We start from the raw sequence: 26573 nt of genomic DNA, 5'->3' as shown, positions 1-26573 counted from the left end.
TGGGTGTTCACAAGTCAAAGATGTAGAGAAGAAAGTGATGGAGCTGGCACCGGGGAGCAAAGGTAGAAAACAGGAGTGATGGGTTTGGAGGAAGAGTTCAGCAAAGGCCTTGAATCCAATCAAAAGACTGTTTTCTTCCCAAAATTCTCCCAAAATTTTACAAAATGCTGTTAGAGGGTTGGGTTCGAGGTTAGAGGGTTAGTGGGTTATCGTCATATATGCTCCAACCTTGGTCTTTGAATGTGTCCTCTTTCTTGAGTGAAACCCTTCTATGTGTCCTCAGACGAACCGCTAAAACTCACAGCTGTAGTTTTGGGAACCAAGTACTCTGGGATTAGTTATAACCTTGTTTCGCTCTTGCAAGCCGTGAAGAATTATTCAGTCTTTTCCAGATGTAGCTTAGAGCAGAAAACCTGATGAGTTACCTGATTTAACCCCAGTTCTGGTTCAATGTATGAAATAATCACGCTACATCGATGATGGATCAATTCTAATCATTTAATAGATTGTAGTGCCAGTATTCTTATGCCATACATATAAGATGACCTTTACAAATCATGTACTACATTGTGAATGAGTGATGTGTTAGTGAAATAGATACACAACATGTGCCATTAGTGTTCTCCAGAGTTATGTATTATGGACGGGTGGAAACAGCACGTTTCTTTCTTCCTATCACTTGTTTCCTCGTGAGACATATTCTTACCCTAAGAATGTTCATAAAACTTTATTTTACAGAAGAAAACAACATACTTAGCTTTAAGGATAAGGATGATAAACAGGACATAACTGAAGCCCAGTATCACGAATTTATGATACATTACTAAAACATATTATAACTGAAATTTTGGCTTGCTGCACACAAATTCTCCGACGAAATAAAATATTGATTACAATCAACATGGAAGAGTGTGGTACAAACACACATTGAAAAAAAAAAGAAGTGAGTTTACGAAGTGCATAAGCTCTCGGTGGTGGTGGTGTTTACAAGAACCGGGCACCAAGCACTCGCGAAAACAAACTGCACAAACATACAGAAGTGTCTCACGAGCACAGATGGTCACATCAAATGCAAACAACAAGCATATGTGTGAAGCTCCTCGGAGACAAACTTATTTTTTGTTTTTGTCCCCGAGACAAAGTGGAAGTGCGCAACAGTACATTTGTGAGTAGAAACATTTCCTGTGAGGACGCTAAACACAAAAAAAAAAAACAAATGCGACGAGGGGGTTTCTCAAAAAACCTGCGTGTGTCAAGTCCTTCACAAGCTCATGCATGTATGCATAAAGGTTCTCACATGTACACACGTGCAGTGCTGCTGTCTGCTGCCGCGTGCACTGTTAGTGTGACGCATAGGAAAAAAAAAAAAATCATTAGACCCACACTTCCTCTCCACAGAAGAAAAGACTGCCTACATGAAACACACAGGAAATGTGTGGGTGACTGCCTGTATGTAAACGTGACAGTGGGCTTCAGCGTGTACATTTGTCTGCGCACATGAGCGCGCGTTTCCCAGTCTCAATACATGCCGGGCTGGTGACCAAGATCTTATAATTGCTTGCTTTTGATTGCTTTTATTGAGCCGACCACAGACACAATTACAGCTAATTAAAACACGGAGCCCGGGCTTGACTTGCTTCCACGCATGCCATGGTCCAGTGGGTTCAGCATTTCAGATCTAGATTTAGACTCAAACTGGACCACGTCTACTAATTTACAGCATCTCTGCTTTGTAAACACACCAAAAAACATTTCCAGCGACCATGTGGCTTCAACTGTGGAAGTTTCGCTTCTCCCTAAACAAAGCTACACACAGTTGGAGCTTCTGCTTTTTAATGGTTATTTATAATTGTGTAATTAATCCCTTGACATGTAACGCCTGGTAAAAATAATATGCGGTGTGTGTGTGTGCATGCCTTTCATCAATGTATGTGTGTGTGGTATGTATTATTATTTTCATTATTGTTATTTTCTCTTGTGAGAAGGTTATTTTTGGATGAGGGGGAGAGGATTCTCTATATGTGGCTGTTCTTAGTCACGATGGTTATTTTATGTTTGTGATGTGTTGTTTTATTTGTGCTACTGTCTGTCTTGGCCAGGTCTCTAACCTTAACTCCAGGTGTCTTGAAAAAGACACTCTTAATTTCAATTTTATCGACTTTTTCCTTGGGAAAGTTGGAAAAAAAGAACAGGAAAAGAAAAAGGGAAATACATGCTGATTGGGGATAGGTTAATTAGAGACAGTAAATTGCCCGTTGGCCCTGCGATAGGCTGACAACATGTCCATGGTGAACACTGCCTCCTACCCAATGTCAGTTATGATTGGCTTCAGCTCCCCCATGACTCAAGTGGCAGGAAATTGGCACATTGGCACAAAGTTGGATGATATTAATGAACCACGTCAGCGGTGAGAAATACGCGAGACAAGAGGAACGGGGAGAATAGAACAGTGAAATAGCAGCTCCTTCACATGCTGCACAACAACGACGGGAAGGCAAGACGATGGGTGAATCCTGGGGTTTGGACGTCTACTGGAAATTCAGGAAAGTCACATCACTTCAAGGATGATGGTGGTGGAGTCTTACCTGTTTGCAGTAAATCATGTCAGCATTCAAACACACACACACACACACACGCACCAGTGGATTAATTTGGACATTGTGCCTATTTCTGCCATGAACATCTGTCACCTCAGCAGGTTCCAAGCTGCTGATAAACACACACACACACACACACACACACAAACCCTTCACTCAAAGTGGACGGCCAAATTTGGCTTTGTTTCCGCGTGTTACTGTTTCAGTAGCTCATCCCCATCTGTCTTCACATACCGGAACTCGCAGGCAAACAGCATCTCTGCCTCCACTCCTTCCCATGGTTCTTATATTAATTTGCTTTTCTACACATTTGTGTTCAAATGACTCAAGTACACTTAAGTCACACTTATCCTTCTCTGGGAATAACGCGTTGCTCACTTCAGGTGTAAGAGAGCAGGGTTCACCTTTCCATTATTCATGCACAGTTGGCGAAAACACACACACACACACACAAACAAACACACACACACACAAAGAAAGAAAGAGCGAGCGCTTCGGCTTTTGAGCTTTGGGGTAAATATGCTCTATACGGAAGGATGGAGGCTTTTCCTGTTTTTAATTTGTGTGTTTGTGCGTGTGTGCGTGTGTTTGCATAATTTGAAAAATAACATGTGTGACATGTTCCCCAAACCCCTGAGATATATTTTTAAACCATGTCACATCTTCATGCTGACATACTTTCTCTTTGAATAAGTGAAGGTTGGTGTAATCTAATGAAGTGACACGAAAACAGCGCGGCGCTTCACCAGTCAAAATGTCAAAAACCGATGCTAGATGCTAGTTTTTGCTCACTAGCCGCATGAGAGTGATCTTAAATATGTACTCCTCTTTACTTTCATTGAAACTTTTGTAGGTTTGTGAACTCAGTACATCAAGATTTCCATTTTAACAAAAACCATGTTAAACAAACTGTCTTGCATCTAAAATATGGGCGTGAACTGCACACGACACATAGTTGGATGCATATTTTTTATTTACATTTATTCCTCCAACTTTGAATACATGTATTTCCCTTCACTCCTGCTCAGGTCTGGTATAAAGACAAGAAAAATAAAGATAACGAATACACTAACATTTAATCAAACCAGTTTTTCTCCATAACACTGCTAAATTACACAATTACTTTCTGTATGTTTTTATGCATCCAATATTACAGTCTGATTACATCATAAATACGGGGGGACTCTGAGGGTGTAATTTAACAGGTTATTAGTGTATATTGCCAGTAAAAAAAAACACCTTAGCTTAGTGTCTTACCTTGGCAATCCAATTCCCCTGAACATTCCATTGTAGCAGTCTGGAGCCAGTGAGGATTCCTCCAGTGTTAATTAAACTGTCTGTCTTGGAGAGAATTAAGGTCATGATCTCCCAGACCTCATCGCTCCCACACTCCCTGAGAAGAAAGGAGAGAAGAACAGAGACTTAATGAAGGAATAAAAGGATGAAATGACTTAATGAACCGCCTAACGAGGCCTGCAGCCGTTTAATAAGGGCTTATTAAAGCTTAATTAGAGCAATAATCCTGCTTGTTTGGAGTCACTCAGTGTTGACTGGTGGCTGATTGTGTTTTTTTATGGTAACGAGATAAACAAAGATGCACTATCACACTACAAGAAGAAAGACGAAGACTGACAGGTGAAGGCAGTGTGTGTGTGTGTGTGTCTGTGTGTGTGCAACAACATAGAAATATTACAGTAGTAGTATGCATGTACTGTATGTAATGTCATACCTATGACAGAGCAGGGGCTCAGAGAGCCAGGCCTACTACAACATACTGTATACTGCATGCACTCAGATAGATCCTTTACTTATTCACTTCACTTATTATTCACAGACTATTCATTAACTGTGTGTAAAAAAATAAAAAATCTGCTTTCAGCTTTTCTCCCACTATGAAGCCTCAAGATTTGTGACCAGTGCTGTCAGTTTTTGAAAGTGAATATTGACATCAGTCACACTGAGCTCTGGTTTATCATCTATTTTCCTTTTGAATGATATGTTTTGTGATATTGTAAATCAACTCCTCAGCTGAGTCAGCTCATTTTCCCAAAAATTCCTGTTCAAATGCAGTTCTTTTTGCAACCAGTGGAGTCGCCCCCTGCCACTTTCACTCCTTCACATCTACATCTACATGTCCTAATACAGTCTATTGGACTAACTAAGCCAAGACTTTAAACTTAAAGGATCAAACAGACAGACAGACAGACATTTCTTTATGGGATTTGAGTCACGTGATTAGTATAAACCTCATGATTCATATGGCAAACTGCTTTCCTCACTGATGTGAGCACAATACACAATGTAAGACATCAGCGTGACTCATGTGAGTCAGACCGGGCTGCATTGTGCCCGTGGGACACATCTAAAGGCTGTGCATGCTATACAAAGCACTTGAGGCTTCAGATTTTCATTTGTCAGACAATGATGCCATCACCCCTCAGAGGACTGACTCAACCACTGAGTCTGCTTTATCCTTTTGGTGCATGAATGCCATTCTCTGCTGTCATTGCTCAGGTTCACAGCTCAGTAATTAATTTTATATCAGTGATTCAGGTTGGTAATGCCCACAGGCCCTTATATGGGGCTTTGTCTCGGGCCCTTATATGGAGTTACCTAAATCCTGACATCTTGACAATAAGTTAGTCACCCCTCTTCCCGACGGTGTGAGAGCCCCACATGGCCTCCACACTGAAATATACTGTGTGTTTGTGGCATGTTGTTTAGAATGATTAACTCTGTGTGTGTGTGTGTGTGTGTGTGTGTGTGCGACTTAGACACACTCAAACTGAGTTTTTTATCTAATACTTGCCAGGAAAAAAATGTGTTTGAACTGTGGAAATCCCAAATTATGAACAACACACATGCTGAAACGTCTTGTCAATCAAGCTTAATAACCATAAGTATCTCTCTTTTTCTCTCCTTAAGGCTCACCATGTGAATCTTCAGCGTCTTATGGTCATTAGAGAAACTGCAGAAGAGTGAAATGACCAATTAGCCTGATACTGTGTGGGTGAGTAAAAACGTCTCAAACACGGATGTATGAAAAAAACAAAACACTATGATGTGCTATATACTGCACACTATATAGTTTTACATTTGCAGATTATAAAGATAAGCATCAGGTGGGCAACATATGGCTTGATCATTGGCTTTGTTGCCATATATTGCCAATGACAACATCATGACATCATTTACTGTATATGATGAGTTTTTTTTTTTTGTGTGTCCTCTACATAAACTGAAGATTGTGCCTCTAATGTTACCAGTGGCAGACGGTCATACATTATTAGACTATATAACTATTTCTGACTTCATAGTGTCACATTCATTATGTTCACATGTGCAAAAGGTCTTCATTCATTCATTCATTCTGTCCGTTTTGTGTTTGTTCGTGACTCTTTTTTTGGAGTGGAAATACACACTGATCAATTTGTTTTTCCGAATGGGCTTTATCAGATCGCAGTTTTCTTGTTTAAGTGCCCTATTTTTTTTTTTCCCAATTACTTGTGTCCATATAAACAAAGCTAGTGATGACATCATTATTTGGTCATTCTGTATGAGCTTAGGGTCCTTTCTCTTGTCCTACAGGTTGCAGAGATCAAAACCATCTGTTAAAACTTTTTCTTTGTAACTTCTAATAATAAATTGGGAATTAAAATTATCTCTTGAAATAAACTGTAAATAAATAAACCAATTAATTCCCAAACAAAGTGGAGGTACAATCCCATGTCATTTTCCCACTATTTTTTGAAGAAAATCAAATCATCAGTTATTTAGTCCACTCAGTCCACTGGTGTTTTTCTACGACTACTGAAGTCTCGGTATGTGTCATCACACACAGCCTGCACACTTAATGCATTAATGCATATTGCAAAAGCTCAATTTGGACACGATGACATTACCTAGCTGTCAGCTCTCTGTGAACACACACACACACACACACACACACACACACACACTCCGATGCTGCTGTGCTTATGTGTAAGAGCGTGTAAAAGTGTGTCTCTGGTATTTACGGCGTTTGGCATTTTCCCTGTGGTGAATCATCGAGCACAAATACACACTCGCACGCACATTCTCCCTTTTCTCCTGAGAAAACAGACAACAGCAAACAGTGAGGTCATCACTTGCCACCTCGCTGTCACTTTTCAGGATGCTGCTTTAGGATTTAGTTTATTTAGTAGCGTGTTTGGTTTTAGTCACTCCTTTCAGGCCCATAGCTACAGCAGATGAACCCACAGTCCCAGCTTCACTGAGTTTAGATCCAAACGTGACACGTTATAGGTTTAAACATGAGCTCTCCAATGTGGTCATGATTTCCAAAATGTTTCCACTGTCTCGTTTCCTCACTTTTATATCAGTTTTTTAAGTTCTACACTGTGCTGCCAGCATCTTGGAATTATGTCATTTAGGCCGAGAGCAAACTGGTCTATCTCTCTTACACACACACACACAGAGGGTTATTAAACAGTTTTAGACGTTACAGTGTAGATAGACTTGGAACATTGCACAGACATGTGACAGCATCCTGTGAGGAGTTTTGAACCCTTATATTCACAGTTCATGGACCCTGTCTCTGGCAAGTGTGCTGCTCTGCTGAAACACTTCAGTCAGGCCCCCACCCCTCATTTTCCAGAATGCCAAACAGCTGACAATTCCTGCAGAACGGCCAGTGATTTATCCTATATATATATATATATATATATATATATATATATATTCTCCCCCTTCCACACATATGTCAATTTTATGTCATTGGATTAGGAATGCCAATTATTGTTCTGCAGGATGGGAGTGATGTCAACTTTCCTACAGGGCATTTTCTCTTAGATGTAGAAAGCAAAGCAGCTGACAATTCCAGCAAAGATGCCAACACATCACATCATTTGCAAAAACTACTTCTCTGGTCTTCAGCTCTGTCAGCCGTTCACTGGAGAGTTATAGAAAGGGGGAAAAAAAAATTATGTCATGTTTACTACTGGGCTTAAAAGATTTTTATGGCACTGCACTGAGCTGTGGGAGATGATGACGATGATAGCGCTGGTCAGCGCTTTGGTCATAGTGATGATGGTATTAATGGTGTTATCTCCCCTAAAGCAGTTTCCCTTTAAGCTTAACAACAGGGATGGTTTACCGCTTCTCTCTTGTTAGTGCCTGAGGGGAAACCAGTGCTGACTGACAGCGATGACTTTGGCTGATTTTCCTCTTTTAATCCAAAAATTAAATGACCTGGCAAAGGTACGACAGCCCTTAACTCTTCTTCTTGTGTCGACCCTTGAGCGGATCATCTGCCTCCATCTTGCCCTGCCCCTTGTGTCCTCTTCTGTGACACCAAATGTCCTCCTTCACAACATTCCTGATCCTTCTCTGTGGTCTTCCAGTTCTGTCTTCACCATCCGATCAAATAACGGTCCCTCCCACTGACCAAAACATCTCAACCTTGCTTCATCTCCAAGCTGTTCAACTGTTCACTCACTCACTCATCTTCTACCGCTTTATCCTCCACATGAGTGTCGCGGGGGTCGCTGGTGCCAATCTCAGCTGACACAGAGTGAAAGGCAGGGTACAGATCGCCAGTCCATCACGGGGCCACATATAGAGATAAATATCCATTCTCACACTTGCGGTCAATTTAGAGTGTCCAATTTGCCCGATCCCCAAATCTGCATGTTTTTGGACTGTGATAGGAAACTAAGAGAACCCAGAGGGAACACACACACACACACACATGGGGAGAACTTGCAAACTCCATGCAGAAAGACCCTTGTTCCAACCGGGATGGGATCAAGGCCAGAGTGCTAACCACTACACCACCTGTGTTGTCCTTCAATCCCTCGAATACGCTCATTTCTAATCCTGACAGCAAACAATCTCGGCATCTTCGGCTTAATTGAATTAATATTAAAAGAAAAGAAATTCATTTGCAAATGTAGTTAACTTTATTTTATAACATAATGTCATGGTGTTCCAAAGTTCACCAGAAAGTCAACCATATATAAGTATTAACTTAAACATTTGAAGACCCACTTAAAGATGGACGTCAAACTACATTTTGGAAAGTTGTTGTTTTTTTCATGGCAGTTTGTACGCCATTAGCTGGAACATGCTTCTCACTACAGGGTGTTAAGATCATTATTAGGAGTTTTATTTTTAATTTTCTGATTAGAGACCATCTTCATGCACAGTCTCAAGTGTAAGGGCTTCACTTCTGAAGATCCTCTCTTGCCCTACTCAGCAATGCTGTTTGTGTTCTTGTCAAAGGCAATCACTTCAGCGTGCTTAAATTCCTAATGTGAGCCGATGAGAGTATATCATCGTCCATCATTATGTCCATTGTTTTCAATCTTTCTCAATTCACCCTCATTTCTACAGATTCCCGTTTATTTTCCAGTCCCGCCCCTACAGTATGTTCTCGCTGTTAACCATAAATTATGTCACTCTGCCACTGGGCTCCTTGCTCATTATGACTAAACTGATAACACATGCAGAGGAGCTTTAGCTGTTAAAACATATCAGCAATAAACTGCTGACTATACCAGAGATTTTAAAGGGCTAGTACATGTAAAATCAATTTGAAGCGAAAAAATCAATTTCTTTAGCCATGCTGCAGTAAAACACATCAATAAAGGCCAGAATGTCAACATTGTTTTCATACGGCAAAGGTTGCTACTGTTGCTAGAGTGAGAAGTTCAAAGAGTACAAGACTTCACATCTACACCCTCACTCTGGTTCAGATCTTTGAGTAATCACCCCACCTTTGGTATAGAACAGCTCAAATGTCATCCATGTTTGACCCTTTCTGAAAGGCCACAGCTTTTGCTCACACTTTAACAGTTAATGCGAGGCCTTCCTTTATCATGTGTTTGTTTCCACTGGTTTCAGTCAGTTGTTTTCATCAATCTCTCCCGTTTCCTACAGTTTTCCCAGTTACACCCCTCTGGCTGAAAACTGCATCTACTTTTACACTGGGCATGATGTCATTCCGCCTGTGGGGCTTTCCCACATTCATGGCTCAGCTGATAACACATGTGGTGAACTGTTAAAACACATGGGTGTGTAGGAGTTTCAACCCTTAACCCATATCAGCCATCACTGAGAAACTGAGTGAGAAGGGGGCTTGGCAAAGAAAACAGGGCCCCCTTTCCCCCAGCATGCAGCAACCAGCAGCTTTAAAGCTCATTTAGATTGTGATTACCTTGGCTGGATATAGTGACCCAGCCTGTGTTGATGTAGAGGCTGATACACTTGTGCTTCACTCTGTAAAATTCCCTCCATAAAAGTCCATATTCCCTTCACCGCACTGATTTAGCAGGACTACAAGCTCCACTTGAATACATGTGCAAGGTCCTTCGAATGGTCAAACAGAGAAGCAGTTAAATTCCACATAGTGCGGCGACTGAGATTTTCTTTCTTTCTTTTTTCATAACCTAAACCCGATCCACTTCTGAACACTTCACTAAAAATCCAGATGAGAAGTCAAAGACTTTGTTGACCTGTGCTGTGAGTCAGAGTCAAGTAGACAATGCAGGGATGTTCATGGGATGACAAGCGCCACACATGTCCGTGTTGTTCGCCATTAACCTGTTCCTATTAATGTTTAAACTAATCATGATCAAAGGGAAAGAAGATAGTGAATATAGTCTTATTCAGGTATAAGAAGTGACTTAAAAATAATAGTTTGAGGTGGGGCTGAAATGAACTGAATTCCCTCTGGAATACTCCCTGGATAAGCTCAGCTGATATAGACCCCGGAGAGGAAGTCTGACTTGTTTATGAAGGAAATGACATCACTGGCCTTGGATCAGACAATGAGCTCATGCTGACAAGATAATGGCAGAGTGAGAAAGAGAGAGGGAAACAGAGAGAGCACTGTTCGGCTTCTGCTGCTGGAGTCAGGAGGTGAAGATAAAAGGTGAACAATTACACTGTGGTTATTTTAAACTTCAAAGTCCAAGGCTTAATAGATTTCGTAAAAGGCTGCTGAGCAATATTGACAGAGTTGTGTGTGTGTGTGTGTGTGTGTGTGTGTTGCAATAATGGTTTAAATGCTCTTAATTTATGGGCTAATATTCAGTACAATAATGTCGGGCACGCGGGAAGAATGTGAGAATATTCTGCACCAGTGTCTTTGTGGTTTCCTGACAATGTTCACATTGTTAGAATCTGTTTTGTAACACAAGGAAACAAACAGTGTCTTTACTGCAGGCATAAATCAGTATTTGATAAAGTTTTACACCATCTTCAATGTGTCAGAGCCTAAGATCTCTAATCTTACTTGCGGATTGACTTGTCATAATGAACGTGAGCAATGGAAATATGGATAGAGCATATAGTTTCTATTCACATTTCAAAGTTTGACAGTTAAATCTGGTGAGGACTTGCAATGAATGCCTATGCAAACCATTACTTTTTTTTTGTTCCATCTCAACTCCTGGGGGTTTTGAATAAACACGCTTAATAAACGCTAAGTAAAATTATTAAAAGATAAGCTACACACTTCTGTTTCTGCATTGTACAAATCGTCTCTCTACCCGTATTTACCCACACAAGGGACCATTACAACTTTCCAAAACAGCATTCTGTTGCTGTGCACTTTCTATAAACTGTTCTGTGATGACCTCTAATTGTCCTGGGGATTGGGACAGCATGATTGAAAATAAAAACCCTCTATAGCAAAAAAATGACTAGAGGGGGATTGGAGGAGCTGTTGGACCTCCCAAGAGCAGAGCTGGACTGAAGCCCAAAAACAAAGCTTGTTGCTGGGTTAAGGATCTTTGAATATGTCCCGGATTATGGGACCAGGGAGCCAGAACATGCCCGGGGACAGTGGTGGAAAACTAATACTGATTTTGGCTAAAGAGGGATACTGGGTTTTTTTTTTGAGAGACCGATTATTTGGTGTTAGGATAATGACAGCAGTCAGGGGATACAAATAATGGATTTTCAGAGGAAGGACTGCTCCTTATTTTATGGTGCAAACAGCTGTTTTCGTTTTTTTTATACCCATTTTATTGCCATTATTTAAATATTTAACCCCCATAACGAGGCAGTCTTTATAATTATAAAGGTATAACTTTTACACACAGTGTTGCTTAAGGTAATATGTTTAACAGGGGATGGCAGGAAATATCAAGTGAGCTTTTGGGCATTAGGGTTATAAGATTTCATTACAGTAATGGCCACTATGGGGACTGGCAGTAAACAGTGCATTCTTGAGGCCACGCACAAGCAAGCAAGGTTCAGGGAAGTGAATCCACTGAAAAATTAATTACGGCACTTAATCATGTAATAACCCCTGCAATGTGCTGCACATCACAGGCCACTGCTCAAAGCACAAGCATAATCTAAAGGGGGGTATTTTCTTTGTCAAAGTGACGTACTTCAGCGTAAGCGTTTTCGCCAACATATTTCACAAAAATCTGGTCGCAATTCTAATGCAAGCATATTCGCATCCCGTCAAGGATTATCTTTGCAGGTCTCACTGCAAAGAAAGAGAGGGAGTTGATTTACACAAACAGAATGGTCCCATCTGGTCTGATTAGCATACTACACTGCTAATGCTAACTTTTAATGGTGTGATCATCTCACACACTCATTTTCACTGAATCTTTAATACGGAATTAGCATATTAGAACAACATATTGTCTCTCACTAGCTCAGGGCCTGATGCAGGGTGGTGTCAGGATCCATTTTTGTCAAGACGACTGTTGATTCAGGCATAATGAAATAAAAAAAAAAAGAGCCATATAGAGTGTAAAAAACATGTGTCCATGATGTGCTGTTTGTTTTTACAAGATGGCAAATAGAATTGTCATGCAGGTTGGTGATGCACTGCAGATGTTCTTTTGAGGAAACACTGAATAAACAAAGTGCCTTCACACTCTAAAGAGCAGAGAACTTTCCAGGAAAAGTAAGATTTAAGTGGAATCATTAAAATGCATGTCGCACAGATTGCAGTCTCACTGATCCGCCCCTACACACCCACCTGCCCCTCCACGCACATCAAAACACTGTCCTCTGCAGAATCTGTCGCACTAATAAGTCACAGAGTCTCTTCATGCATGGAAGAGGAAACATAAAATAAAAATGCAAACGCCGGCAACAGCCTTTTAATGTTGCCATAAATCAAGAAGGACCATCAAAGGTAGCTGTTAGCTGCGGTGGAATAACTCCCTCTGTTACCACACACACACATAAAAGGCAGGATGGATGGATGGATGGATGGATGGATGGATGGATGGATGGATGGATGGATGGATGGATGGATATAGATAGATAGATAGATAGATAGATAGATAGATAGATAGATAGATAGATAGATAGATAGATAGATAGATAGATAGATAGATAGATATCACTTTCACATTTCTAAACTTGAGGTGGAAGAGTTGTCGTATCAACAAATGGTAAATGCATAAACGTGCAAGCGAAATGGATTCTGCAAATAAAAAAAGATCCAGAACTGTTACTGAACTGGTAAAACAGCTGATACAACGGGAGAGAGGAGGATTGTGTGGCCTGATAAGGAAACCATAACATTCCTCCACTTAGTGCAAGAAGCAAATTTTACTAAAATAATAGACGCAAACAGCTACATAATGCCACCATTTATCAGCAGCTGGGGCTCGTTATTTACATCATTTCAGCCAGGAACACTCTCATCATAATTAAACCATTTATTGCAACAAATGGAAATGCAATTAGACTTTAAGCTGCTGGCTCCACTCTTTAGATGCACCCAGGATCGGGCAAGCAACGAGCTAAGCCAAACATTGAGTGCAATGCACGAAACCCCCCGTCGTAGTGAGCCCAAGCAAGATCATTTCAAACCTTTGAACCTGTTACACTCTGATCTAGAAAGGTCGAGGCTGTGGTGGCAAAGAAGAATGTAGTGAGGAAGGAGCGTTACTTACGTAAATGGAACGCTTTGGGATGAGTGTGACTGTTTTCAGCTGGGTCTATGACTGCATGAACTAAAGTGAGGCTTCATCAAAGTTGGCCTCTCTTATCCTTCTTTCACAGAGTTTTTGAAAGTTTGGTTAAAATTTGCAATATTTTAAATTGAACCTTGTGATGATGGATGGATGGATGGATGGATGGATGGATGCACCGGTGGGCAGGCCAGGCTTCATATCACCATTGGAGCCTGGAACAACTAGTTATCGAAGCAGGAGACAGGAAAACATAACACAGGTGGAGAGGGGAGAGAGAGAGGAGGAGGGAGCCGACATATTTCACCTCCATTCACCTGCTGACACGGCCTCTCAAAGAAACCTTTCATAGGGCCTTCAGGGGAGTCGGCTTAGTCTGCCCAACGCCGTCAATTTAGTTGTCATATTACACCGGCTCAGTTTCTGCGCCTTCATCTGAGGGATTTTTTTTCATCTCTTCATTTTTCTGCAGGAGAATTAGCAAAGAGTTGCACACACATGGGGAAAAACCCCAGCAGTCAATCCATCTGATTTATCAGTTAAGTGATTTAAGGTTTCCATGTTTAACCTGCAAACACCTGCATCCATCCATGCAGACAGAAATGAAGGGCTTCAGGAAATAACATCTTGAAAGAGAGTCTTCCAGCGATATATAAATATGTCTTCTTTTTTTTTTTATTACCCCAGCTTTTATCATTCATTCATATTTGATCTAATATAATCTGTTAGTCTTGGCAAAACACTGCTGATTGCAGGGTTCGACAGCTTGAAAAGGGCCATGACCCATATTTTATTCAGGGTTTTTATTTTATTCCAATTTGTGCCTTTGAACTGACAAAGAGCTAAATAACCGGGGGTTCATTACCGTTTTGAAGAGACTTTGGTTTCGATTTGGGTGGAGGAGGCTCAGTCTTTCTTGGCTGTTCAGCGTTGTTGCAGATATGTGCGGTTTCACATGCGCAATCTCAATGGGTCCTTTCAGAGGGTGACAATTTAGTCTGCCAACACCTCCTCTAAATCATTAACTTTTGGGAGAGTGAGCCAAGCCAGCTTATTTTTTCACACAGTTGTGCAGAGAGAGGAATGCTCAAAGCATACATGGAGAGAGAGAGTGTAAGAGCAGAAGTAGATACATTAAGAGTCTGCATCTCACCTTAAAAATAGAGCACATCAATAACATTCTGACACTGATTTAAGACTTGAGAGGATTGGCTGATTTAACTTTCCACAGATCAACCGCAAACTACCCTCCCTTCTCTTTCAAAAAGTGTTGTAGGCCACCCACAGATTATATAGTGGCTCTCTATATTCTCTGCAGCTAAAGAGTGGTGTCAGCGGCTTCTCATACTTGTACCATCCTGCTCCTCTCTTTCTCTTCACATGAACTCACTCGTGCACGTATGGGCCTCGGATTAAACACTAAATGATATACTTTTCTGAGAATATAGTACAGTTATTATTGAAGACAGTGAAAACCAGCCGTTTACAAATATTTCTATTGAAGTTGTCCTCTCCGTCCTGACGTCATTTTACAAAGAGCTTCCACCTGAGACCAATTTCAACCTAGAATTCCCAGCCAAAGTGGGCATGGCATAAAACAAAATGAGAGAAAAGAGTAAGGGGACCGGGCACTCGCGCTATTTGCGTGCACAAAACCGCATGCACACACTAACACCCAAACACCTGAACTGTTTATATTCAAACTGAGCCAAATTGACAACCCGGAGACACCGTACGACTCCACAGTCCCTCCGATTTGCACAATTATCAAAGCTTCTGAACATCTTTGCTTGCAGTAGCTGCACGGGAAACGGCTAAGTAGAGTAACTGTCATTCAATAGCAAAAACCAAGTGTGTGTTTCACAACCACAGAGCTGCAGTACCTTGGATGACCACAGAGCAGGACACAGAAATAAAAAATACTTAGAACTAAACGACTTTGCCTGACTCCATGTCTGAGGCATCAACATTCCTGGAAATGGGGCAGGGATGCAGTATCTCAATTATGGCGTGTTGGATTTAATCACAGGCTTGAATAAATAACACCATACTTGTGGTCAGCGAAATCAAAACTCAATCCTAATTCTTTATTAGCCGTGCACAGATAATGGCAATGACAGGTCATATTGTGTCATCCTCTTTGAGGATGTCCTCAAAACATGTTTACTGTTACTGTTTTTCTTGATCACACGGACACATTTCTCCGCTCATGTTTTATTCTGCGTCATTTCCCTTCCTGCATTAGCGTTGTCGTTGTAGTTTCCTCTCGTGTTACTTTACTCTCACAGGAACAATGTTGACGAAAACCTGCTGCATCAGCGCTGTATACACTACATCTGCCAAAGACACCTAAACCACTTGGCAGCGCTGAGGGACCGGCCAGTGACATTACGGCAAATATATATATATCGAGCAGTGATGTCATTTATTTCTCTTCTGACAAACATGCTCAAATCCCGACTCCCATGAGCTTAAAAAGGAGCACAGTCTTGGTCGGGATGGGTCACAGCGAAGCCGCAAAACTGCACCGTCATCCACAGAGACGCAAATAGACAAACAAGAACCATCACACAGGCAAACACACACACATGCAGACAGACACGCACATATGCACACAGCTTGGCCACCCAAGACGGGTGAGCGAGAGAGAGCACGAGGGAGAGAGAGAGAGAGAGAGATGGAAACTTTAACTGTGTTTATAACCTAACTCTGGATTATAGGGTAGACTGAGAGAGTGGGGGTTGCTCAGCTGTAAATAATTAAACTTGAGCCCTCCCCTTCTCTCTCTCTCCCTCTCTCTCTCTGAACACACACACACACACACACAGTGACCTCTATGATCTTCATTGTAACTTCCCTTCCTGATATATATATTATTAGTTGATTTTACAGAGAACTAGCGCAGCAGGTCTATCTTGTTAAAAACACTAGGTGTGTGTGTGTGTGTGTGTGTGTGTGGTTAGTAAACTGTCAAGTAGAGAGGATTTTTCTCCCACAGCAGGTTCCACCACTACTGGTAAACACACACACACACGCACATACAAACCGTAAACAGTCATTTGAAAGTATTTCTTTGCGCTTGTCTTTCAGAAGCCACTGCTCCTCCATAGACCCCTGCTCCAGGTTTAAACATGGATACAAAATTCATTTTAGAAAACCTTCCATCCTTCCAAAGTTACATGCAGTGTCACTAGTAAACCTTGCCTGACCTCCAAATGACAGACACGGGGCAGGCTGACTCACCCACTGTGGGATTACAGGTCGCTGACCTTTCGCCACAAAATGACTTTTGGCTGCAACAAAAATCATTTTTGAAAGATTTGAAAGCCACTGTGCATAAAAGTCAGCTGCAAACTATTTACTGTGGAGGTTGCAGACGAGCTGCCAAGTCTTAAACAGCGTGTCTCACTGGCAGCGCTAACACAGCTTAAAGCCTTGTAGATGAAAGACTTATACTGAACAATGTCTGGGGCCCATAAATGCATTTATAGTGTGAACGAGATTTGGACATTACTTTTGAGATTTAATTTATTACAGGTAACAGATTACCTGCTGAAAAGCCTCACGGGTTGGGATTTCTTTAAAAGCACCTCTGAGATGATAAACCGAGAGTTTTTAAACTGCGAGTGGACCAAAAAAAAAAAGAAAAAAGAAATGAACCCACTCATTGGCTTGAATGATTCTCCACATGAAAGATACTGACATGTTTAAATGAGCCTAAGGGCAGAGCGGGGGAAACAGAAGTGATGTGCACACGGTGCAGTGATTGCATCAGTTTTTTTTATTTTTATTAGATAGCTCAAAAACAATAGAGCATTCAATCAATGACACCGTCTCTTTCCTCGCTGTAAAAACATTCAAAATAAGATACTGAATAGATTAAGTGGTGATCTTTTCATGATTTAATATTAATATTTCAATGTGCAGGGCCTCGCTCGACTTGGGCTGCAGGATTTTAAAATTTTTAAAAAAGGCAAGAAATTCAACTCAGACCAAAAACACACACACACACACACACCTCTCCCACACGCCTAGCAATTACACACAGAGAGACACACACTTGATTTTTCCTGAGTAGCCTGCCAAGCAACGCAGATCCAGAGCCAAGGATTTGCACGGCGAGGGGTTAAGGGTTCAGTGTGTGTTAGATCTGCTACATTTATGCACACGCACACGCACACACACACACATGTAAGTATAGTGATTCTTCCTAGGACATTTTATTGATTTCCATTCATTTGGACAGACAAAACAAAGCATTATCCCTAACCTTAACCATAACCAGTTAATGCCTCACCCTAACCTTAACCTAACCACAATTCACATCTTAGCCCTAAACCTAACCAGAAATGAGGTTTTGCTCATTATGGTGCAGGTTTTGGTCTTCATGATGACTACTGGTCCTGACAAGGTTTATGCCAAAAAAAGGTCCTAAATAAGTAACAAATAAAAGCCTTACATGTTGTAAACTTGTTCGCTCTGACATTTGTCCTTATTTCCATCAAGCAAATTTAAAAACACTGTTTGTAAATGTCAGATTATTCTACCATCTACCATGTGACACCGACCTTTCAGTATTTCATTGAACTATTGTATAATATACCAATATCCATGTGCTATTTTCCTCACTTTTTCTTGTTTTTTTTTAGTCCATACTTAAGAGCCTTTTCTCCAATAGACACGTTCTTCTTCACTGGGTGAATATACATATAAAAACTGAATGTAAACTTCCAGTTTGCATATTGACTCTAAAGGCCCTCCACAGACCCAATGCGCACCGTGCTGAATCTCCGCCCCACCGGTAGCAAAGGGAGCTGTAGTATTGTTCTCTTCTTCTGTGGTAGGAATACGTCCTATCTCCTGCGTCCAGACTTGTACCGCCCCCTGATGGTGAAGTGGGACCCTGACACGCGAGTACACCGCGGTCCGCGATATGTGCATGGAAGTATACCAGGGCCTTTAAAGTAGGAGGCCGCAATTTTGTGACGAGTCACCAGGGGGCGATACCACATAGCAAAAAGGTATCAGTTTGAATGGAAGATTATGATCCATAAAATACGGCATATATGAGCGGACACTGGTGTGACGGACAGCTTGTATCGTGCAATAGGCGCCTGGTTTAAAGGTGAAGTCTGTTTGCAAAAGCGACGTGGCGCTGGTCAAATTGCAAACCTCGAGGCTTAAAATCAGTAGTGTGTTTCGCAACTAGAATCAAATCAAATTGTATCTGTACAGCGCCAAGTCACAACATGTATTATCACAAGGCACTTTACATAGCACGGAAGAGAGCAGAGAAGAGAAACCCGACAGTTTGCACCATGAGCAAGCACTTGGCATCAGTGGAGAGAGAAAAAACTCCCTTTGAATGGCATGAAATCTCTGGCAGAACCAGACTCAAAGATGTGCAGCCATCTGCCGCGGCTGGTCGAGGTGACAGATAAATGGGGGACAGACGAGAGGCGGGGGACGACGTCCACTTTTTCTATATAATCAATGTAAGAGACCCACAAAGGGAAGGATTTGGTGAGAGGCTAGGATGGGAGGAGGGTGAGGAGACAACAGGAGAAAGGTTAAGGGAACATGCTTGAGGAAGGGTTTTAGAAGAAGACCATGGAGCAGGGCATCTTAGCAGAGCTTTATTTTGAGAGACTACTCACTAAAGCACTAGCTTATTTCCCATCCTCCCCTCTATTTCCCTTTCCAGCTCCCCAACATCTCATCCCCTTCCACCTTCATGTATCCCATCCATCTATCTCTATCCACAGCCCTTTTTTTTCTTTCCTTGCCTCACTAATGCCTCACTAATGCCATAACTCTCACCTTTGCAATGTCAAGTCCTTACTTTTTCATTTAGGCCCAACAATAGACCCCCCATGGTCCATTTTACTCTTTGTCAGCCACAACCTTAATGATTACAATCTCAATCTCCTAAATGTCCTCATACAGGAAATACTCAATTTCATTTATAACCTTTATTTTCTCTCGCCACCACCATAACCTTTCATTTTGTCCACAACAAAATGGACTGTTATGTTCATAGTGGCCTGACAAGGATTTATAATGGGACTTATCATTACAAATAATGGAATTGTCCCACCATGTCCCTATAATGCACTTTACTCCAAGTGATAATAATTATGATTAAAAACATCTCCGATCGCCGGGTAATTCACCGTTTTTGTTAAACCACATAGACAAAGGGTAGATTTCATTTTGGATTTCAGGATGGGGTGTACTTTTGCTTTCATTTAGCATCCCCACAAATCCACCTTAAAACACCAGCTCACTAAAATGTAACTTTAACTGTACTTGCTCAATCCAAGGTGAAAAGGTTTGGGATTTGCAGGGACGCCCAGATCCATGAGCTGTGAAGCATCTCAAAGTGTCACTGTATAAATACACAAGCACAGCACAACTGTAATTTATCACATCAAATGTAAGAAAACCTCTTCTTCTTATTATTATTATGAATGCGATGTGATCACATTCTCCACGGCGTTCCTGTTTGTGCTGTGGATAATTGGTCTCAGTTCAGTGTGTGTTTCAGGGTGTACTCTCACAATAAGAGGTGTATAAAGTGAGACCTAATGAATCATTATAACCGTCTGTGGCACTTCTTACGGCATCTGGCAATATCAAAGCCTCTTTCTGTGCTGCCCTTATCTCCGCTCTAGCTGTTCCTATCTCATAGAATTGGTCTCATGCAGACACACAATCATCATATACATCAATGGCACCAAGGTGGACAAACACACACTCACACACACACACGCACAAAGCACCCATATCACACACATTAATGGCATTGGATTTGATCTTTTTACTGCCGTCCATTTGTGGTGAAAGACACAACGCATTAAAAATAAAGGGGTTGGATGGGGGTCCTTCTTTGTGCAGATGAAAGGAAAACCTTGTGTTGCAGCAATCTGTCAAGCAAGCAAAAGTTCAACTGTGGGTCAGACTACTGGGGGATTTTTTTTATTTTTCTTGTTCCCTCTCGAATTACGTGGTAGAAGAGAGGGCTATACAGAGTGGAAGGGGGCTCAACGTGTCTGGCTGATCTATTGAGGGAGAAAGAGACTGACAGACACAACAGAATGATGATTTAAAAAGTTACATATTTACAGAACTTAATGTGCACTGTTTCGCTGCGAAATGTGTGGCCTTCTGTGACATCCCGAGGGGCCGCTAAGCGACGGTATTAAATGAAGCACAGCACAGTAAAAGACTAATTGGTCCTTGTTGTTTCGCAGCATTCAGAGAGGAAGTGAGTGAGACAGAAAAGAGAGAACATGGGGGTAAAAAAAAGAAGAGAAATACCAGGTGGATGGAAGGTCAGTGGGGCTGTATCGAGATCAAGGCTGTATCTGCCGTATCCACAGTCCTCCCTCTCTTGCCTCCATCACATCTTTCTCACTCTTTGTGAGTCTCTCATTCAACTCTCTCATCCTGTTACTCTCTATGGCCTTGTCCCCACCACTGGATCTCGCTGTTGTTCCCATCAAACGCACACATGCACACAGCCATGCACACAACAAAGCCAGTTCAATCACAAACTGAATGACCGCAGGCACTAGATTGTGTGTGTGTGTGTGTGTGTGTGTGTGAGGGGCTGGTGGGAAGGAAAGGTAATGAGACAGAGAAGGAGAGGTGAGGAGGGTTTTGCTGTGTGACTGATACAGAAGAGGACAAATCAGATAAGCAGACGGACAGAGAAGGAGGACTCCTACGTCCAATGACCGCTGGGGTTAAAAAGTCGAAGACATCATAAGTGTCAAAGGCGGAAACAATAGAGGCCATTCTTTCCGCCGTCCCTTCAGCTGTTTATTCCTTCAAATGCAGGCCTGTCGTGTTGAACTGGAACGTGTCTTGTCTCTTCAAAGTGAGGCTGTAGAAAAATGGACGACCGTATTTCTAAAAGGAAAATCCAAATGTGAAAAATCCTTTTAATATTCATCCATGCAATAATGGGCTTCCAACTCATGTTCCTGTGCTGTTAAGCTTGCCTCATATTACCCCTATTCCTATATACACCACTATGGAAATAATTACGGTTATGAATCAGCTTATCACCTGACATATGCAGGTTTGTAATGTACACATGCACAGATATAACCACATTAATGTGCTTTTACAATGAACATGCCCGCCCAAACATCTCCAATCATATGTTGCTTAGCAACTAAGGCTTATTTAGCTACTAGTCAAGGACTTTGCGGAGAGAGGAAAATAACATCTTAATCTTATTTTTAAAATATAATATGAGAATTTAATTGAAGGAATGAGCTGTGCAAGGTTGAGATTTATGTTTTGTTTTTGTACGGTAGCTAAGCGCTATCACAGGGAGCTTGCATAGGTTAACTTAACTAAGATCATATACCAATTAAATTTACTTAGTCGAAAAAGTATTTTCTTTGAATATGAAATATCTTCCTTCTTGCAAATCAAAGTAAGAAAAAAGATGAATTGGATGAAACCAATAAAATAATACAGGGTTAAATACAATAGTTTTCGGCGATCATGAACATTAGTACAGTTGTCCTTGTACTGTTACTCACTCGCACATTTATAGTTATAAACAAGTCACATATGAGATCACAGAGATTTCACAGACAACAGCTGAGGGACGAAATCACAGAAACCAACTATGGAAAAAAAAAAAGAGGAGATGCAGAGAAAAACAAAGTAAAGGGGAAAATAACAGGATCCAGTTTAAAAACAGACAAGAGGGCGGAGGCAAAAAAACACGAGTCAGGATAAGTGACAAGGAGGGAAGACGCAAACAACACATGGGGAGTCAAAATAAATGAGAGAAACAGCGCATGCAAGGGGGAGAGCAAGAGAAATGAGGTGTGACGAACTGAGAATGAGGACTGCTTCTTCATGTGCACATCCTCGCTGCTGTGAAATTACAGTTGTTTCTCTCCCTGATCTGTCCTGTACAGCCAAGACTAACCCTTTTTATCAGCGTCAGTCCAACAAAAATATGCTTGTACACAATTAGTTTGCAAGTCCATGAGCCGCCGTTGCCACGCAGGACAAGAAATCTCCATCATAGTGACCCAAAGTATGTCGTTGAAGCTGCTCATGTACCTGTGGACCTGCGTCATTTTCACTCGCTGTGGTCATTAAGATGTGATCCCAGGCTCGGGGGGAGCACACAGGTGGAGATGCACAAACAGAGATCTAAATCATCTAAGATTAAAATTAAACGAGTGTGTTACGGCGACCTGTCTCTGCTCCAAATGTTGCATGGAGAAGGTTTGTGTGGCACATCAAAAGACATCATGTGGAGCACAGAATCGCCTGTGCAGCAGAGGCTAGAACAATATCAGATGAATGCTTACTGATAGCGGCAGCGGGCCAATTGTGACTTGCATATGTGAACTGAATGGTTGGAACCCCAGGAGTCAGGTTGAAGAAATACATCTTTGAGTGACTGGGCTGTATGGATGTATAGAAAATATGTGGACAAGATCTGGAAATTTAGCAAAATCAGTGAGACTTAACGCAGATTATTGCCAGGTTAATACGCAGATTATCTATGTGTTAAGTCATATTTGTGACAATAACCTTTCAGTTAAGTCTGGGCAACCTATAGCCATGAGGAAAGAAATTGCTTGTAACTGGAGGGTTGCTGGTTCAATCAATGGTGTGTAATAAGGATGAGTTAAATCAGGGGTGTCAAAGGCAAGGCTCGTGGGCCAGAACCGGCCCACCCAATCCGGCCCGCAGGATGAATTTGTTATAATGTGAAAAACTATATTGCCAGTTTGCACATACCTGTGGCTAAATGTTTAGTTCCTTTGTAGATCCACTGTGATCTGTAAGTTGTTATGCAGACGTGTAAATGGTCAACGTTTGCATAATATTGTAAAGTAATATTGAAATTCCAGTTTTGTAAAAAGATACTTCATTAAATGTAAAACAAAGGGAACACATTTGGAGATCTTGTTGTTTATAGGTTATGATGCTATTATTTGACTGGACCGGCCTCACTAATTGGTGTGTGTGCAAAAATCACAAATTCTAAATCACTAAACATTGCGTTTTTATATTCTACACAATCAGGTGCCGCCTGTGCGGAAACTTTATGGCAGGTTACTCACTGTGCTGAAACATAAGGAAACGTTTATCATCACCACCGTTTCCACTCAAAGCGCCACAGGCGCTTGAAACACAGTAATGTCGTATTGCTTTGGAAACATAAGCTCAAACCTATCCGTGGTTTGCGGAAACATAACGGCAACATATTGTGTTTCTGTGCTTTGCAGGAAGCATAATGGCAACATGTTATCCAGGCGGCTGGGATGACGAGAACTACCTTTTGCACTCCTCTCTTCACACCTCTTCTCACCATTTAAGGGTTTCGAGCAACACGTCACACCGGCACTGCATGTAACTCATGCCCACACACACAGACATGTGGCAATTTTTTTCTGTTAATTAAAAATAAAAACACTTCCACTGTCACCTACCGCGAGCACCTCCCTCCGGGTAAAAGCAGTAAAAAGCAGAAATGAAGAGAGGTGAGAGAGAAAACATCCCATGTGAGATTTGCAGACTGTTATTTTTCGCTGAGATTTGTTCTGTTGTGTTTCTCCAATAGGCTGTTGAGTGCTGTGGCAGGGGGATAGTCACGCTACAGCTGCTTTGTATGAATAACATTTCATGAGCAATAATCTGTGGCTTTCTTGTCACCAAAACACACACACACACACACACACACACACACACACACACACACACACACACACAGAGATGAGAAATGAGACTCAACCATAGCTACAATTGCACATTTGTTAAGCCCTGCTCGCATACACACACGCACACGCACGCACGCACGCACACTAGAGGCTGGCAAAGGAGACAGGAGTAGACAGAGTGGCAAAGAGCGACAGATGTAAATTAAAGAACATTTGGGTTCACCATAGGAACTGGTTGACCGACCCAGAACACATGCTCCAAGTAATTATCTGTGGAACTTCCTATAAATAAAAGTCTGTTTTAATAGTCTGTGCGTTTCTATTTTCTCCTCTCTGCTCATGGGAGTTTTGTTCCGTCAAGAAATCAAATCTTCTGACGTTTATTGAAATCAAATTGAGTTTGATGACTTTTGTCTGTAGATTTTCCTCCTTCTGCCGTCACACACTCCCCTGTCCTTCTGTCACAGTCTGCAATGTGCCATGAGCAGATGAACGTTCATTAAGTGTCAAGTTTTATATGAAAGTGAGTGCTCGTGACACTTTTGAGATAAAGAAATCTCATGCAAACGTCGCTGTGCCGCTGATGGATTGCTGGTACGTCCCCTCCGCGAGTTTGTGTGTGTGTGTACATTAAATTCTGGAGTGTTTGGTATTTATTTAAAATTATAAACTTATGTGAACGAGAGAGGAAAAGTAAACACAAAGAGAAAAGTGAGGAAAAAGAAGATTTAGATTCACAGTAGGTTCTCTTTCTCTCTCTGTACTAAATCCCTTTGTTTTTGCATAGTGTCCTCTACATCTACACTACAACACAGAATACATTTTAAGTTGTATCTAATTAGTATTCACATTCACAGCTTTTAAATACAATTATGCAGATGGCAACATTTCCATCTTGACTTATTCTTTTTCTTTTAATCCTCCTCTGTTATTCTCCAAATGATAATCCCAAATTAGTGAACGTGACATATAGGCATGCATTTGTGTGCTGCAGTGATTTTCTTTTTTTTTCCCCCCACTAACTCAGTTAATCATAGCTGGAAAAAGGTAATTACAAAGCTAAGTGGGAGACTTAAACTCATGCTGAGGCAAGTAGCATACACACACACACACACACTAACTCAAAATGATACAAGAACACCGAGGCCTCTGTCATCCATCAAAGAATACGAGGGGTCAAATTAAAGACCCACTGTGACAGTTAAAAGTCATTTAATCTCCGGAATCTTGCAAATTCTATAAATATTGTTTGGTCGTCAGTGAACGGAGTCATATAAGGAGCATGACTGTTTATAATCTTGATAATTAAAAAAGTAAACTTCTTATTTATCGGCTTGCTTATGGAGATTGTGGAGGTAAAGTGAGGGGAGTGAAACAGCTAATGAAAGGTGTAATGAATTGTAAAATGCAGTCAAGTGATTTTTACTTCCTAACCAGGACTAGGCACGCACATCCTGCTAGTTTGTCAACACATATCATCATAACATCAGCTGACACATGCCAAGACCAGCAACAACACACGCACACACAAACACATGTCCAGTGATACTATCACGGTTGTGAAAGTGTTTCACACCTTGTCAAAATCCACCTGATTAACAGGTTGCACAAGTTTTTATCACGTCAGCTCGCACAGATGAGCACTGACAGAATGTTACACCACTGTTTTAACCGTTATTAAAGATGCACAATCCGTGTCAACTGGTGTCACATGTGTATGCGGTTACGCACGTTTGCACACATGAGCACAATGCTGACGAAGCATTACAGGGTGCATGTCCCGACTAACCCATTGGATCAGCTGTGGTTTGTAACTTTTACATGCAAATGAAAAATGTCTGTTGCATTCAAACCAAATCAGTTCACACAATGCTCATAAAGCACATCAGCACAATAGCAGGGTTTCGTTTTCTTGTCTGTGGCAACTTTTCCACCCTGCACAACGACTGAGCATGCAAGGCAGAAGAAGTAATGCCCGAGTAAAGCTGGACGGCTTCATGCAGTTAGACTATGGCAATGAAAAGTTTCAGAAGTTGATTCCACTACTAAAAATAAACCTTGACACTCAGTAGAATTTCACAATTGTATTTAGTGGCGCTTTTCCAATATACAGTTCCAGCACGGCATGAGTCGGCTCTACTCAATTTGATATCGAGTCATCACTGCACGGCTGCGTGAAACTGCCATTGTGTTGTTTTATACGCGACACACACAAACTAGTGACTTGTAAAGCAGTTGTTTTTGGTGTATTGAGTCATTAGACTCAGTTATTTAAAAGTATGACTCGAGCACAGACTCCGTATGACACAGTCACTTAACTGAAATGCGGTGGAAGGGGT

General features: G+C 41.4%; 2 long non-coding RNA genes across 3 annotated transcripts in view; one reads left to right on the top strand and one right to left on the bottom strand.

The window, feature by feature from the left end:
- Positions 1-26573, bottom strand: part of LOC122774950 — a 94752-nt gene that overhangs the window by 43822 nt on the left and 24357 nt on the right. For both annotated transcript variants that reach the window (XR_006361035.1, XR_006361036.1), the window contains exon 3: positions 3855-3990. This is a non-coding gene — a long non-coding RNA (uncharacterized LOC122774950). The remainder of the gene's footprint in view (positions 1-3854; positions 3991-26573) is intronic.
- LOC122774951 overlaps positions 1-26573 on the top strand; it is a 170434-nt gene that overhangs the window by 121367 nt on the left and 22494 nt on the right. Inside the window, exon 4 of the long non-coding RNA XR_006361037.1 lies at positions 5523-5607. This is a non-coding gene — a long non-coding RNA (uncharacterized LOC122774951). The remainder of the gene's footprint in view (positions 1-5522; positions 5608-26573) is intronic.

This window comes from Solea senegalensis, linkage group LG9, assembly GCF_019176455.1.
Source record: "Solea senegalensis isolate Sse05_10M linkage group LG9, IFAPA_SoseM_1, whole genome shotgun sequence".
Classification (NCBI taxonomy): domain Eukaryota; kingdom Metazoa; phylum Chordata; class Actinopteri; order Pleuronectiformes; family Soleidae; genus Solea; species Solea senegalensis.
This window is presented reverse-complemented; position numbering and strand designations above follow the sequence as displayed.